This window comes from Bombina bombina, chromosome 2 (assembly GCF_027579735.1).
Source record: "Bombina bombina isolate aBomBom1 chromosome 2, aBomBom1.pri, whole genome shotgun sequence".
Taxonomy (NCBI): Eukaryota; Metazoa; Chordata; class Amphibia; order Anura; family Bombinatoridae; genus Bombina; species Bombina bombina.
Genome location: NC_069500.1, coordinates 709,273,528 through 709,291,544, shown reverse-complemented (window position 1 = coordinate 709,291,544; position 18,017 = coordinate 709,273,528). Strand labels below are relative to the sequence as shown.

Sequence of the window (18,017 nt, the reverse complement as noted above, 5' to 3'; positions counted from 1 at the left end):
TGGGAACATATCTAAAAGGTTTCACATACATTTTTCCTTTTATACACAACTTATATGACATAAGTGTGAAGGTTTACATAAATTACTTTAGTTACTATAAAGTAATGTGCACCTCCATGTTGGTACCTAGGATTTCCCTTTATCTTTCTCTTTAGATGAGAATTAGAGAAGATATAAAACAGGTAGTGTGCAAACATGGCTGTGTTGAATAAAGGATTGTTCTAACATTGTTTCCACTCAGCCTTGTTTACATACTCTCTTTAAAGTGATGGTAAACTCTCCCCTTTTTAAAATCAGATCTGGAATGTAAGCGCTATTTTAGATGGAGTTTTATTCACCATGTGCAATGAAGATGCACTATAACTTAGTTATTAATATAGATATGAAATTCAAATACCCCACGTTACACCACCCACTTCAAAAGTCAATTTTCCTGTCAGCTAAATGATTGAATTACTCTCCAATCAATGCTCTAGCTACAACAAAAGTGCCAGATGGGGAGAGCGCTGATTGGACAACAATTCAATCTGTTAGCTCACAGAACATTTTACTTTTGAAGTGGGCGGAGGAGCATGCAGTATTTGAATTTCATATCTATATTAAAAAGCATGTTATACTGCATCTTCATTACAGCTAATGAATTAAACTCCATCTAAAATAGCGCTTACATTCCAGATCTGATTTTAAAAAGGGGAGAGTTTACCATCACTTTAATGACTGTGTCTTATCTGTCCCTAATTTTCTGCAGAAGAGAAACATAAGGGAAATATCTCATTTACATCATGGCAGGGATATGAAACTCAAACTTTTCTTTCACGATTCAGATAAAACATGCCATTTTAAACAACTTTCTAATTTACTCCTATTATCAAATTTTCTTTGTTCTCTTGGTGTCTTTTGTTGAAAACTAGCGACGAAGCTCAGGAGCGTGAATGTGTGTTGGAGCACTAAATGGCAGCAGTTTTGCAAGAATAATATACATTTGCAAGAGCACTAGATGGCAGTGCTATCTTGTGCTCCAGATGGACACAATGAATACCATGGAAACAAAGCAAATTTGATATTAGAAGAAGTATCTTGGAAACTTTTTTTTTTTTTTTAATTGTATGCTCTGTCTGAAATACAAAAGATTTTTTTGGGGTTTCATATCCCTTTAACCTTCTCATCCCTACAGGATTTTTGGTGATGGAAAGTTTTTTATTTTGAGTGCCTGAGGAAAGTGCAGAATCTACTACTTTTGAAAAATGAGTAGACTGACCTTTGACATAAGTCCATTTGCTCATATTTGATAAACATGTGTATGGTATCTCACAGTGTGCTCTTTGTCCTACAGTTAACCTTAAAGGGATAATAAAGTCCAAATTAAACCTTCATGATTGAGATAGGACATGTCATTTTAAACAACTTTCTATATTACTTTTATCATCAAATGTGATTGTTCTCTTGGTGTTCTTAGTTGAAAGCTAAACCTAGGTAGGCTCATATGCTAATTTCCAAGCCCATAAAGGCCGCCTCTTATTTAAATGCATTTGACAGTTTTTCACAGCTAGAGGGCGTTAGTTCATGTGTTTAAAATAAATAACATTGTGCTCACACACGTGGAGTTATTTAAGAGTCAGCACTAATTGCCCGAAATGCAAGTCTGTCAAAAGATCTAAGATAAGGAGGCAGTCTGCAGAGGCTTAGATACAAGGTAATTACAGAGGTAAAACATATTTTAATATAACAGTGTTGGTTATGCAAAACTGGGAAATGGTAAATAAAGAGATTATCTATTTTTTTAAACAATATTTTGGTGTTTACCATACCTTTAACCCTTTGATGACCGGGTTAATTAGTCTACATCAGAACAATGTTCCGATGTAAACAAATTGAAATCCTGTGATCGTGCACGCGATCGCGAGATTTCAATGATGGGATCGGGTCAGGGGGGCGTCCCTGTGACGCTAGGGCACTCCCTCCAGACCGCGATCACATCATGGAAGCGCAGTTGGCTTTAGGACAGCCAACGGTTATGACGTTCTATTCCGTCAGAACGGCACTAAAGCCCAGTGTAATAATGACGGAATAGAACGGAATAACGGCGTTAAAAGGTTAACTATACTAAGCTCACTGATTTGGTTACACACAATATTTTTTTCCAAAAAATCTTAGTTATTAAAAACTAGTGTGTCCCTTGAGGGATAAAATGGTGATTGCTTTAATACACTATCCTCCAAAAGCTGCAATATAGCAAATCAGGTAACTGATATAATACAGTAAGGGCTAGATTTATCAAAGGCTAGGCAAACTCTGTATGTGCTTCGCCTGTAACTGCGCCCCAGCTCGCCTCCGGAGAGGCGCACATGTGCGCCTAAATTTATAAAAAAATAGACGTAACTTTGCGCAGGCGAGCTGGGGCGTAGTAATGATAAATTGCGCCTGTCGGGAACAGCATTTACTCCCTATAAATATTTGCGCCGCCATGTTTTGATTATTAAAAAAAGTTTTTTTCAGGTAACTAATAAGCTAATATTTATATTACACAATGTTTCTGTGCTGTTTGTGCCATAAGTCGACACAAAAATGAATATATCAATATTTCGATATATACATATAAAACTTTTAGTACCATATGCGCCTGTGGAAGCGCAAATTACTGGGAATAACAGTATCTTCTTTGCGCTGAACTTTTGAAAAATTAGTTGAAAGAGTAAAGTACTGCATCTCAAGATGTAAAAGCATGTATTATAATGGTGTTCGACTCATCAGTCTGTATGGCGAAATATACAACACGCAATTACAGCCGGAATTATCGGCGCAAAGCAATGATGAATAAGCAACTGGGCGTATTTGTAGGCCGGGCTGTTAAATTACGCCTATTACTAATGTATATTGGTGTACTTGGGAGCGCGCTTGTGCGCCTAGGCGAATGCAAGTGAAGTGTGAAGAAGTTTCTTTCAGATTTGCGCAATTATAGGCGCAGAGTGCTTTGATAAATATGAGGATCCGTTTGTATGCGTTATTTTGGACAATATTAGAGGAGAATGGCTTTGATAAATCTAGCCCTAAGTGTGTGGATGTCCAAGGGTTTCCCCTTCCTTGGCTCCAATAACCATATTTTTATTTTAAATAAATAACTAAATAATGGAAAATCCCTCTATCCATTATAGCACTAAATCTGATAGTATTTATTGAGAAATTCTACAATCACACAAAATCCTCTTAAAGGAACAATCTACGCCAGAATTTTTATTGTTTAAAAAGATAGATAATCCCTTTATTACCCATTCCCCAGTTTTGCATAACCAACACGGCTATATTAATACACTTTTTACCTCTGTGATTACCTTGTATCAAAGCCTCTGCAACCTACCCCCTTATATCAGTTCTTTTGACAGACATGCATTTTAGTTAATCAGTACTGACTCCTAGGTAGCTGCTCCACTGGCGTGAGCACAGTGTTATCTATATGGCACACATGAACTTACGCACTCTGGTTGTGAAAATATGTCAATATGCATGCAGATAAGAGGCGGCCTTCAAGGGTTAAGACATTAGCATATGAGCCTACCTAGGTTTAGCTTTCAACAAAGAATACCAAGAGAACAAAGCAATATTGATAATAAATGTAACTTGGAAAGTTGTTTAAAATTGCATGCTTTATCTGAATCATGAAAGTTTATTTTTGACTGGACTGTCCCTTTAATAGTATTTTCTCTCTGTATTAGTATGCTATTCTTTTAGGAACCTTGTTTATATTTGCTGTGGAGTATGTCTGTCTTCATTAGCATGTGTGAAGGATACATGGAAGCTGTGTATCCCAGTGTAATTATGCTCAGTAAAAACAAAACAAATAAGCAAACAAAACCTTTGTATTGTGCTTTTATACTTCTGTAATTGATCTCAGAACTATAGTTTTTTTTTATCGACCTTTAGGGAGTTTAGCTACTGAACTAATACTGTAGAGTTTTCTTTGAGTCAATCAAGAGAGGCAGTCAAATGTAGCCACCAATCAACAGCTCCATCTAGTCTAAATCATACCAACTTTTCAACAAGATTTGATTATCTACCTACACTTTTGTTTTAAAATGCAGACCATGGAGCCAAAGGTAGGCTCCAGCTTGGGCCTCCTTACCATCAACAAAACCTCCTTGGTGTAATGTTTTGTTTCATGTTAACTGAAAATTCTACTTCTTACACTGTTTTCTTTTACAGAGTAATAGGAAAACGCTAATGTATTTATTTTCTATGTATATTAATTGTACATAATATTATATGTAACACGGTTTGTGCAAATCTTGAGCTAGGTTTCTTTGGTAATATTATTGGACTGAAGTAAATATAGCCAACTTTACACAATGTGCTTGACTGAGAACTTTTAGGTAACAGAAAAACAAGGGTCATAAAAGATGCAATCAATAATATAGCTTCAAACCTTATTTTCTTTATGTGCGGAGGTGGGGTCTATATGAACCGAATCCCTATACAGCACTGTTATGATTATGTATCTGCACAATTCACATAGCTTGGTGTGTTGAGGTCTAGCACACACGTGTGGCTGCTGAGGGAGGAGCCGTGTGTCACAGGCAGACTGGGGCGTGGAACTCAACAACATACACACTTTGCTTGTGGAAAGGGCGGATCAGGAACACACAAGTGACTGTGCGGTGACCGATTAAACGGAGAAACGAAACTGATAGCGGTAACTAGGATACACCCGGTCTTTCCATCATACAGATTCTGCTTGGCCTAGCTTGGCTCTGGGTCTGCTGTAAGGGGCCTGGCCCGGTTGCGGGTAATGTGGGTGTCCACAGCAAGGTACCTGAGGCTGAAGTGTCCGCGACAGCGGTAACGATTCGGTCTGCTGAGTGAGAGCAGATAGTGATCCTCTATACAGCTGGCATTGGAGACACAGGTGAGTCTTGTGTGACGTACAGGCATATTGCTCTGGTTCATGTAGCTTGTATGTGTGGAACTGTGTTTTGTATGTACGTCTGTCATATATTGATGTGTATAAAATTTACGTTTTGTGCATCCTTTGTAGAGTTCTGTATTTATGTCTAATTATGTATATTGATGTAGTGTGTGAAACTGTTGTTGGTGTAATATAATGCACCCAAATGGTACCCATGTATATGGAGATTGGTGCAGCTGTGTTATATATGATGTAGGTCACTTTTAGTCAGCTTTAGGAAGAACCACAGACGAAATATATGTAGATTAATCCAATAAATTCGTAGCCAGTACTAGTAACCCCCAGTAGACACTGCTCCCTAACTTCCAGTTGATCAGGCCTGATCTAGGTGTGTAATTGTGGAATTACTTCATCTAGGTTGGTGTTTGTGTAACTTGAGCGTGTGTGTGTGTGTATATATGTGTATATGTATATATGTGTGTATATGTATGTATGTATATATATATATATATATATATATATATATATATTAAAAAAATATGGCTTTTTTCGTGGAGGTACTCACTGGTACTGAGTACACCCACCTCAGTTAACTCATAACAGGTAAAATTTGTAATCATCTTTTAAGTACTCTACAGTTCATAAGACGGGGCTGCAAAATACATCAAACATTGTAAATAATGTTGTCCCTTTTTATTTTCTCAGTTACTAAGCAGAATTTATCAATCAATAAAAGTACCAGCACCTTTTTCTTTTACAAAAAGCACTTAATGTATGTATGTGTGTGTGTGTGTATATATATATATATATATATATATATATATATATATATATATATATATATATATATATATATATATATATATAATGTGTGTGTGTGTAAAATATTATTATACTTTATAGTGCCAACATTCTGCAGTGCTGTCCATGGGTACAACTCATTTAAATAAAACAATGTTAACAAAAATGACCAAATTTGACACAAACATACAGAAGGAATGGAGGGCCCTTATCCTGTGAGAACTTTACAATCCAGAAGATATATCTAAGATATGTTATATATCATTTTATAGTAGATCTTTGTCAGTGGAGGTGTATGTTGGGTTTGTATAGATAACTAACATTTGTGCAATGCACAATAATAGATTGAGACTTGTGATTTTGTTACTGTTCCAGAATATGTAACAAAGCTGTTGACCATATATATGTCTGCCATTCTCAAACACTAGCAATTCTATTTATGTGTTCTAGGACCATTTGTAAATTGAATTAGTTAAAGTTACATAGATGGGAGTGAAATAACATAGGTTTCCTATATGTTAACTGCATTTAGTAGTCTTGTGTGTGTGTAGATGTAGAGCTATATATATATATATATATATATATATATATATATATATATATATATATATATATATATATATATATATATATATATATATAATGTTATTTTGCCAGTAAACCTAGCAAATAATGTTATATCATTCTGCACATAGTGCAGAATGATATAACATTAGCTAAGCACCAGATTTCTAAAGTGAAGGGTTAAATAGATATCTTGCAAAGAAAACAGAAAGCCGCTCCCTGGCTCTACTGAGCGGGTCTGTTTCCTTCTCCAAAGCGCATCGCGGGCACGCTGTCTAGTCACAGTGCGCCAGATTGTGCTATTAAACTCAATGTAGCTCGCTCCCGCTCTGGTCTGGTAGCGGGAGCGAGCTACATTGAGTTTAATAGCGCGATTGGGCCGGCTGTGATTAGACAGCGTGCCCGTGATGCGCTTAGGTGAAGAAAACAGACCCGCTCAGTAGAGCAAGGAGCAGGGTTCTGTTTTCTTTGCATGATATCTATTTAACCCTTCACTTTAGAAATTTGGTGCATAGCTAATTTTATATACAGGGAGTGCAGAATTATTAGGCAAATGAGTATTTTGACCACATCATCCTCTTTATGCATGTTGTCTTACTCCAAGCTGTATAGGCTCGAAAGCCTACTACCAATTAAGCATATTAGGTGATGTGCATCTCTGTAATTAGAAGGGGTGTGGTCTAATGACATCAACACCCTATATCAGGTGTGCATAATTATTAGGCAACTTCCTTTCCTTTGGCAAAATGGGTCAAAAGAAGGACTTGACAGGCTCAGAAAAGTCAAAAATAGTGAGATATCTTGCAGAGGGATGCAGCACTCTTAAAATTGCAAAGCTTCTGAAGCGTGATCATCGAACAATCAAGCGTTTCATTCAAAATAGTCAACAGGGTCGCAAGAAGCGTGTGGACAAACCAAGGCGCAAAATAACTGCCCATGAACTGAGAAAAGTCAAGTGTGCAGCTGCCAAGATGCCACTTGCCACCAGTTTGGCCATATTTCAGAGCTGCAACATCACTGGAGTGCCCAAAAGCACAAGGTGTGCAATACTCAGAGACATGGCCAAGGTAAGAAAGGCTGAAAGACGACCACCACTGAACAAGACACACAAGCTGAAACGTCAAGACTGGGCCAAGAAATATCTCAAGACTGATTTTTCTAAGGTTTTATGGACTGATGAAATGAGAGTGAGTCTTGATGGGCCAGATGGATGGGCCCGTGGCTGGATTGGTAAAGGGCAGAGAGTTCCAGTCCGACTCAGATGCCAGCAAGGTGGAGGTGGAGTACTGGTTTGGGCTGGTATCATCAAAGATGAGCTTGTGGGGCCTTTTCGGGTTGAGGATGGAGTCAAGCTCAACTCCCAGTCCTACTGCCAGTTTCTGGAAGACACCTTCTTCAAGCAGTGGTACAGGAAGAAGTCTGCATCCTTCAAGAAAAACATGATTTTCATGCAGGACAATGCTCCATCACACGCGTCCAAGTACTCCACAGCGTGGCTGGCAAGAAAGGGTATAAAAGAAGAAAATCTAATGACATGGCCTCCTTGTTCACCTGATCTGAACCCCATTGAGAACCTGTGGTCCATCATCAAATGTGAGATTTACAAGGAGAGAAAACAGTACACCTCTCTGAACAGTGTCTGGGAGGCTGTGGTTGCTGCTGCACGCAATGTTGATGGTGAACAGATCAAAACACTGACAGAATCCATGGATGGCAGGCTTTTGAGTGTCCTTGCAAAGAAAGGTGGCTATATTGTCACTGATTTGTTTTTGTTTTGTTTTTGAATGTCAGAAATGTATATTTGTGAATGTTGAGATGTTATATTGGTTTCACTGGTAAAAATAAATAATTGAAATGGGTATATATTTGTTTTTTGTTAAGTTGCCTAATAATTATGCACAGTAATAGTCACCTGCACACACAGATATCCCCCTAAAATAGCTATAACTAAAAACAAACTAAAAACTACTTCCAAAACTATTCAGCTTTGATATTAATGAGTTTTTTGGGTTCATTGAGAACATGGTTGTTGTTCAATATTAAAATAATCCTCAAAAATACAACTTGCCTAATAATTCTGCACTCCCTGTATATATGTGTGTGTGTGTGTGTGTGTGTGTGTGTGTATATATATATATATATATATATATATATATATATATATATATATATATATATATATATATATATATATATATAATAAAAATTTTAATAAATATTTACATATAAGTAATTATAAAAGGCTATTCATACTTTCTGATGATTTTAGATTTGAAATAAAGATACATTTGCATTCTTATTTATGTGTTGTGACTTTATCACATATCTATGTAAGATGAACATAAATGATCACCAATAATTAAAGGGACAGTTAACACACAAAATAAACTTGATTCAATCATTTACTTGCCACACGATTATGGCACACATCCTTCTTCCTATTCTGCAGTCCACAGTGAATCGCTATTATTATTATTTTTATTTTTTTTTAAAAACCCAACTGCCGTTCCTAGAAAAAAATAGAAGCCAAACTCCTCCTAAGTTGATTTCATTTTGCAGCTGATTGTAACAGCAAACTACATGAGTGTCAGCCACGACGTTCACGCCCATTTGCGCATGCACATTTATTTTGTATAGTCGCTAGCGGCCTCTTTATTGAAGGAACTGAAAGAAGGTTCCTATTGTGCGCATTCATTTAGCTAAAGGCTCGTAATCAAGTTTGGCGTGCACGAGAATATTGAAAAACAAGCTCCAGGGAAGAAGACAATGGGAGGAGTAGTTTGGGTTCCATTTTTTTTTCAAAACAGCTCCAATTCAATTTAAAAAAGAAAACCCAATCCACTGTGGACTGCAGAATAGGAAGAAGGATGTGTGGCAAGTAAATGATTGAATCAAGTTTATTTTGTGTGTTAACTGTCCCTTTAATTATTGCTTACACATGTAAAGGGCCAGTCAACACAAAAATGTTATTGTTTAAAAATAATATAGATAATGCCTTTATTACCTATTCTCTAGCTTTGCATAACCAACACAGTTATATTAATATACTTTTTACCTTTGTGATTACCTTGTATCCAAGCATCTTCTGACAGCCCCCTGATCACATGACTTTATTATCTATTGACTTGCATCTAATACTGTGTTGTGCTAAATCTTGCATAACTCCTCAGGCATGAACACAATGTCGCCTATGAAGTAGCAGTATCCTGTTGTGAAAAGCAAATAAAAAAAGCATGTGATAGTAGTGGCTTAGAAACAGGCAGAAATTTAAAGGTTTAAATGTTATAAAGTAGATTAATATATCAATGTTGGTTGTGCAAAGCTGGGGAATGAATAGTAAAGGCATTATCTATCTTTTTAAACAATAACAATTTTAGCGCAGACTGTCCCTTTTAAATTAAAGGGACAGTTTACCCAAAAAAATTCTCCCCTTTTAATTTGTTCCCAATTATCTACTTTTACCTGCTGGAGTGTATTCAATTGTTTACAATTATTTCCTTTACCCTTATATTGGCATTTTTAATAGTTTATTTAGCCTGTGGTATCCTCACCTATTCTGAAAGTTTCTGGCCTTCGGTCCAAGCTATAGATAAGCTGTGTAAACACAACCAGCAGAAGAAATTGCTCTCCCAGTGGGGTATAGAAGAGATAAGGTAATAAAATTAAAATTTTCCATTATTCTCTTCAAGTATTGGTCTTTGGTTTATGGACAGGTATATGTACACAATGTGATAAAGTAATGAGATCTGATTATACCTACAAGCTCAACCCATTTTATTAGGTTGTGTCTTCAGAACACAAAATCAGCTAATTCATATGCACAACTAAACCTTTAAAAAGCATATTCTTATACATTTTATAATCTGCAGTTGGTAAAAAAAGTAATTGGAAACACATTAAGGGGAAAACAATTTGTGTACTGTCCCTTTTTAATATACTTTATAACATTTAAACCTCCTAAATGTCTGCCTATTTCTAAGGCACTACAGACAGCCTCTTATCACATGCTTTTTATTAGCTTTTCACAACAGGAAACTGCTAGTTCATGTGGACCATATAGATAACATTGTGCTCAAGCCCGTGAAGCTGTGCACAACAGAGCACTAATTGGCAAAAATGCAAGTCAATATTTAATAGTCATGTGATCAGGGGTCTGTCACAAGAGGCTTAGATACAAGGTAATTACAGAGGTTAGGGCTCGATTTATTAAAGCCCTACGGCTGCAAGTTCTCATAAGAACTTGCTTGCCGTAATTTAACAAGCAACGGTCACCAGACCGCCGCTTCCCTAACCTCTTCGCCATCTCTAAGGTGGGGAAATTCAATCTCCGCGGTCGAGTCCGACGAGATTGACAGCTCCTGCCCGCGCGTGATTGGCTTTGTGCGGGCAGGGGGCAGGTTTGCATGCGAGCGCAAAATTGCGTTTGTGTGCAATGGTGAATACTTGTGGTTAATTTTGCGTATACGCGCCCCTGTACGCCTCAGCTTTGATAAATCTAGCCATAAAAGTACTTTGTTGGCTGTGCAAAACTGGGGAATGGGTAATAAAGGGATTATCTAGGTTTTAAAACGATAAACATTTGGAGTTGACTGTCCCTTTTTAAAGGGAGAGTCTGGTGAAAAATGAAATGCACATTGATGAATTTGAATTGAAACATATTTACAAATACATATATTGGCAAAAATGCTCCTAGTAAAAGTTATCACTGGTATAGTGTTAACATTTTTCAAACTAAAATGTGATCACTAAACGGCTAGAAAATATATACACACAACCTAAAGGTAGTTTTATATAATGTTAAATACTTTTTTTATACATAGTACCCTTAAAAAGTGCAGTACTTTATTCAGAAATGTAATAGTCTATATTTATTTAATACTACTATCATTTGCATTTTAGAACACAAAAGACACAGGTAAGAGAAGTTTGTGACTTGAGGGGAAAAAAATGCTGTTTTTTTGTTTTTAAAGTCTGGATTTCGAATTAAAGGGACACTGAACCCAAATTGTTTTTCTTTTGTGATTCATATAGAGCATGCAATTTTAAGCAGCTTTCTAATTTACTCCTATTATAAATTTTTCTTCGTTCTCTTGCTATCTTTATTTGAAAAAGAAGGCATCTAAGCTAAGGAGCCAGCCAATTGTTGGTTGAGGACCCTGGGCAGCACTTGTTTATTGGTGCTGTCCAATCAGCAAGGACAACCCAGGTTGTTCATCAAAAATGGTCCGGCATCTAAACTTACATTCTTGCTTTTCAAATAAAGATGCCAAGAGAATGAAGAAAATTTGCTAGTAGGAGTAAATTAGAAAGTTGCTTAAAATTGCATGCTCTATCTGAATCACGAAAGAAAAAATGTGGGTTCAGTGTCCCTTTTAATTCTGGGTTTTGTAATTCAGGATTTGGGAATTTGTACCAGTACTTCATGACTGGGCTCAAAAAACAAATAACAATTGCCCTGTCACCATGGATGGGGTCCATACATAATTTCCAGGGACTGAAAATGTTGAGTGACGTATCTATAGGCTGATGATCTATTTCTATTGTGGATTAAAGCACTGGCATTGAAGCTTTAAAGGGCCATTATATTAAAAAAAAAAAAAAATTACATTGTAATTGTAAGACTAGCAAATCTGCACCTCTGTGTTTAACTCCCGCACAGGACCCGCAGAGCACAGAGATTTATCAAGCCTTCTTCTCCCCTACGACTGCAGGTTCTCACAAGAGAACCTACAATCAGTATTTATCAAGCAACAGTCATCAGACTATTTTCCTAACCTCTTCTCCAACTCGTAGGTGGAGAATTCCAATCTCCCCGGTCTTGTCGGACCAGGGAGATTGACAGGTTCTGGCTGTGCGCAGGCAGGGGGGTGTTGCAAGAAAGTACCATTGCATGCGAGCGCTATTTTGCAAATTCCAGCAGTAGATTGCTGCCCACCAGAGGCAAGCTGGGGCGGACAGGAGCGAATATGTACACAGCTGTCTGTCCTAGCTTAAAGGGACAGTCTAGTCAAAATTAAACTTTTATGATTTAGATAGGGAATGCAATTTCAAACAACGTTCCAATTCACTTTTATCATCAAATTTGCTTTGTTTTCTTGGTATTCTTTTGTTGAAAGCGAAACCTACGTAGACTCATGCTAATTTCTAAAACCTTGAAGGCCACCCCATATTTCAATGCATTTGGCAATTTTTCACAGCTAGAGGGCGTAAGTTCATGCGTGCCATACAGATAACATTGTGGCAACGCCCATGGATTTACAAGTGAGAGGGCACTGATTGGCTAAAATACAAGTCTGACAAAACTGAAATAAGGGGACAGTCTGCAGAGGCTTAGATACAAGGTAATCACAGAGGCAAAAAGTATATTAATATAACCATGTTAGTTATGCAAAACAGGGGAATGGGTAATAAAGGGATCATCTATCTTTTTAAACAATATCAATTCTGGTGTAGACTGTCCCTTTAATAAATCAAGCCCATTGAGGTGCAGGGTCTTAAACTTAAAGGGACAGTCTACACCAGAATTTTTATAGTTTTAAAAGAGATTCCTTTATTACCCATTCCCCAGTTTTGCATAACCAACAGTTATAGTAATGTACTTTTTACCTCTGTGATTAACTTGTATCTAAGCATCTTTTGACAGCCCCCTTATCACATGGGTCTTATATTTAATTGCTTTTTAGCCAATTCTTGCTGTGTTGTGCTGACTATTAAATAACTCAACAGGCGTGAGCACAATGTTATCTATATGGCCCACATGAACTAGCAGTCTCCTGTTGTGAAAAGCAAATAATAATAAAAAAAAGCATGTGATTAAGAGGCTGTCTGTAGTGGCTTAGAAACAGACAGAAATTTGGAGATTTAAATGTTATAAAGTATATTAATATAACAATGTTGGTTATGCAAAACTGGGGAATGGGTAGTGTAAAGACGTAATTTTAGTGCTGACTGTCCCTTTAAATGCTCTAAGGAATGAGAGCATGTCATTTTGTTTTCAGCTATAATGGACCTTTTTAAATGCAACTGCCATGTCTCTACACTTACACTCTGCTCATGCTTTGACAATTCTCAATGATGGGAATGATTTGAGTGCCAGTGATATCATGCAACACAATCGGCCTGTCACATGCACTTTAAACCACTGGCTCCTAACTTTTTGGGTTATTCTCCATTTATCTTTATACAACTACCACTGTTTGGATCCTGAAAGAATGTCTAGCTCCTAAACTATCCTTACTGCCAGTCAATAAATATCAGTGACAGGTTACAGAGACCACTGTTAAAAAATAAATAAATCAGAGGATCACAAAGTTAGAGACAGAGTCAGACCCAGTGACAGCTCAATAGATCACAGTAAAACAGATGAAGAATATTTATTGACTGGCAGTATAAGGCAGTAAACAGTGACAGGACAGTCTAACAGATCAGGGGGCGGTACTAAGCCTCACTGTTACCCGTTTCATGTTGGCCGGTAGTTTGGCCCAGGGATAGTTGTGCCTGATATGAAACTCCACGTCAATGTTCATGTTGCTTTCCCAGAGCTCACACAGGGAGCCCACAACTTACAGTCCCCGAGCTATCACAGCAAACCGTATAGATCCACAGCGCTATCACCGTGTGCCTGCTCGCACAGCTGCACACATCACCATCCCACATATCCCCTATTACCAACCTGCCGTATGGGGCGTTATAATGTGCCTATTACATATACAGACGCACAGTGTACAGCTGCACAGATTCGGTACGTTATAGGAACATACATCATAATGATGCACACAGCACACACATCTGTTTACTGCGCAGAACTCTGGCGCACACAGCACAAAAATAGGGAGCGTATACGGACGAAAAGTAACTGCGATCACAGCCAGATCATGATGCTGGTGACGAAATAGGGGAGGGGGTAGACAGACATTTTAAATCAGCAGAGCCGCAAAAAGCAAGTCTAATTACTTGGAAACTATATATGTTACAAAATTTGCCTAAAGTTGGTAATAATAAGCAGTTTGACACAACTTTGCGTTCTTCCCGCTTTTGGGTATTACAATAATCTTTGCCTGAAGCATTTCCCTAGGTACATTCCGGCCTTCCATAATCCCATTACATAAATTAGTTAGGTGAGGTGTCAGCTCTTTCTTAAAGACTTTATAGTATTCGCTAATCAGACCGTCAGGACCCGCCGCCTTGCCAACTTTTAGGTCTTTAATTACTCCCAGTACTTCCCCCTATTGTGATTTTAGAATTAAGGTTCTCTAAATCAGTTGCCGCTATAGTTTTTAGATTGGCTCTATCCAGAAACTCGGATATCTGGGTGTCTATATTTCCTACTTTAACCTTATTTCCATCATATAATTGTTCGTAATATTGAGCAAAACTTTCCGCTATTTCCTGCGGGTTCGTTGTCGTCTCCCCTCTTAAAGTAACTAACTTAGGAATTGAAAAGAACTTATTTCTCTCCCTTAGTTTATGCGCCAAGTATCTGTCCGGCTTGTTTGCAAACCCGAAATAATGAGTCTTTAGCCGCAAAGCGGCTTTAACTGAGGCGTCGTTTAATAATGTAGCTAGTTCCCTTCTCTTTAAAACCAAATTCTTATATACCCTTTCAGATAATGTACGTTGGTGTTCCTTGTCTAATTGCTCCACTTCCCCCTGTAATGTGTTAGCTAGGGCCGTCATTTTTTTGTTCTTCATTGCCTTTTCCTTTATCAACAGCCCCCTCAGTACAGCCTTATGAGCCACCCATGTCACTAACGGATTATCAACTGATCCTTCATTTACCTCCCAACATTCAGTCAGTGCCCTTTGAATTCTACCATGAATCTCAGGGTCTTTCAATAAAGTCGGGTTGTATGTCCAAGATCTTTGTCTAGAAAAATGCACAAGTCCCGCAAGTTCCAATAGTATGAGTGAATGATCAGACCAAACACATGTCTGAGTTTGTGATGTCACTAAATTCGGTACTAGAATCTGACTTATATATATATATATATATATATATATATATATATATATATATATATATATATATATATATATATATATATGTGTGTCGTGTAAGTCTTGTGAGCGGGTGAGTAGTAGGTGTAATCATGTTCTGAATTACCCAAAGCCTCCCAAGAGTCCACCAGTCCCTGCTCTTCCAACGAGTGCCGAATTGATTTGACTACGCTATTATGTCTGTGTTGTTTGATATCTTCACTACTTCTGATCCGCCAAAGGAGGACATATTAACATTGAAATCCCCAGCCACTATTAGTCTAGTCTGTGACCATTGTGTAAGTATTTCAGAAATCCCAGAAAAGAACAAGTTCTGTGACTCGTTCGGGGCATATAGATTACAGAGCGTTACCTTAGTGCCTTGAAGTGTTCCCTGAACTACAACGTAACGCCCCTCTTTATCTCTATCTCTAATCACCTTCTCCAACTCAAAATCTAATGATCTATGTATCAAAATCGACACCCCCCTTTTTTTGGTATCCGCTGTAGCGTGATAATGTAATGGAAAGTGGTGTGACCAAAATTTGGGGATATTCGATTTCACAAAGTGTGTCTCTTGCAAAAATATTATTTTGGCTTTCGCTTTCAAATACTGTGACATGGCAGTCTTTCTTTTAATGTCCATGTTATGTGAGAGGAGTACAAAATTATGCGCCATTGTTACACTTTCTTTTCCCCCCTCTTTGTCTCCCCCCCCCCCCCCCGTTGTGGAGAAGATATCTGATGTGCAGAAAGAGTCCTTTCCTTCATCGTGTGTCCCTGATCTAGCTTCCCTCCCTGTCCTCCTTACTTTACTGACCTCACCTCTATCCTTAATTGGCACCCCCTGGTAAAAAACATATATTAACACACAAAAAAATAACAAATAAACAACAACTTTCATTGTAATAACAACATTGTGCATCATAGTAACCTAAAAACCTACACAGGTAGTATAAATACTTCTTTAAATATTCTCGTTAACATTTAAGGCTAGCATTTGGTTCAATTTATAGTTTCCTCAGTCTGTTTGGGACAATAGATTTAGTCTATTTTAAACACGTTTAGTGATCTCCCCTTAGCATCACTTTAGTGATTGTCCAGTTTTTGAAAGCAACTTTTGCAATCTGTCATAGAAAGACAGAAAAGAAGAAAAAAAAGAAAAAAAATGTTTTATGATGGAGTCCTATGTAACTTCTACCATCAGTCTGTGCGCCTAGTCCTTTTACACAGGTCCATAGAGATTGCGCCATATTTTTAAGTAAAAATAAAAACTATTACTCCTCTCATTTGTGCATACTAAACAAAACAGTACATTTTGAACAACATTAACTTATACTCATCTGTCCGATGACTTGTATTGTCCTTGAACTCTTGGCTTTTGTCTTCTTAAGTTTGCAAGTCTGTAGTCCGTCCAAAAAGCTCGGGATTTCCCCAACTTTCTCGTGTCCTGTAACCCTTTTCTTTCCTGTAATTACTTTCAAGGAGTGATCCCAAGGATTTCAAGTCTTCCGTCTCTTCTCAGGCATTCTCGCCCATTTTTTCTGGAAAGGCGGTCTGCCTCTCTCTTCCTTTCCTGCGGAAGATTGTTGTTGTGGAAGTTCTGGGATATCCAACTTCAATTTTCTGCAGATGTCTGGCATTTCCTCCGGCTCTTTAATGGACATCATTTTATTTTCCCAAGTAATATGCAGAGCAAAAGGGAAGCCCCATCTGTAAGGTATTTGGGCCTTCCTTAGTTGTGAAGTGAGGGGCCTAAGGGCACCCCTTCTCTGCAAAGTCCTTAAGCATAAGTCCTGGAAAAATTGCACCACATTTCCCTGGTGTTTAAATGTAGGGTTTCTCCTTGCTGCAGTCAGGATTTCTTCTTTTTCCTGATATTTGAGCATCTTAATAATGATATCACGAGGCGGCTCTTCTCCCTTAGGCTTAGTCCGTAATGCTCTATGAGCTCTCTCCATTTGGAATTTATTTTCTTCAGCGTTGCCCGTTATTCCTTGGAACAAATTGAGCAAATATGAATTTAATTCTTTAGGAGTCACCGATTCTGGTACACCTTTCAACCGTATATTACGTCGGCGACTCCTATTCTCCAAATCTTCTAGTTTGTCATAGATATCTTCTATGTCATGTCGCTGAGCATTTGACTGATTTACAATTTCGTTTAACCCTTCTGCCAAAGCGTCTCCACTGTCTTCAAGAGAATTAACTCTGGATCCAAGTTCCCCCATCTCCTGTTTAAGATCATTCAAGCTACTCGTAACTGTATTTTGCAACGTTTCCATTTTCTCTAGGAGCTTCTCAAAATTGATGGAAATGTCTTGCTTCGACACTAGATTATCTAGGTCAGCTCTCGTTAAAGGGGCTTGACTGTCTAATTCCGTTGGATCGCCTGCTGTAAAAGCCTGTTCCCCCTCTGATCTGGGTGAAAGTTGCTCTGGGGACCTCTGCCAGTTTTAAAGAAAATGGGGGCTGTGGTTTGCTTGCCTAGTGGCGTGGCCTTTGCATTTCTTTTAGCTGCCATACTTATAACTCTCTACTGCCAGTATTGTCTCCCTTCTTAGCTATTATTTTGTTTATAGCCGTCTCTCTGCAATTGATTTCCCTTTTTTATTTTATGTGTACAAAGCTCTATGACTTTTGTCTATAAGGTGCTATTTCTTTAGAGTTGGACCCCTCTAGTATTCAATTTTTCCTTTTTATAGGGATGAAACAAAAACGGACTGTAGTCGATTATCACATATGGATTATATATCTGAACATCCGCTCTCACCACTCC

General features: G+C 37.8%; 1 protein-coding gene across 1 annotated transcript in view; it reads left to right on the top strand.

Moving 5' to 3' along the window:
* The first annotated feature begins 4,594 nt into the window (after window positions 1-4,594).
* TDRD7 (tudor domain containing 7) overlaps window positions 4,595-18,017 on the top strand; it is a 477,879-nt gene continuing 464,456 nt past the window's right edge. The window contains exon 1 of the mRNA XM_053700014.1: window positions 4,595-4,897. The gene's annotated coding sequence lies outside the window, so the exon portion shown is untranslated. The remainder of the gene's footprint in view (window positions 4,898-18,017) is intronic.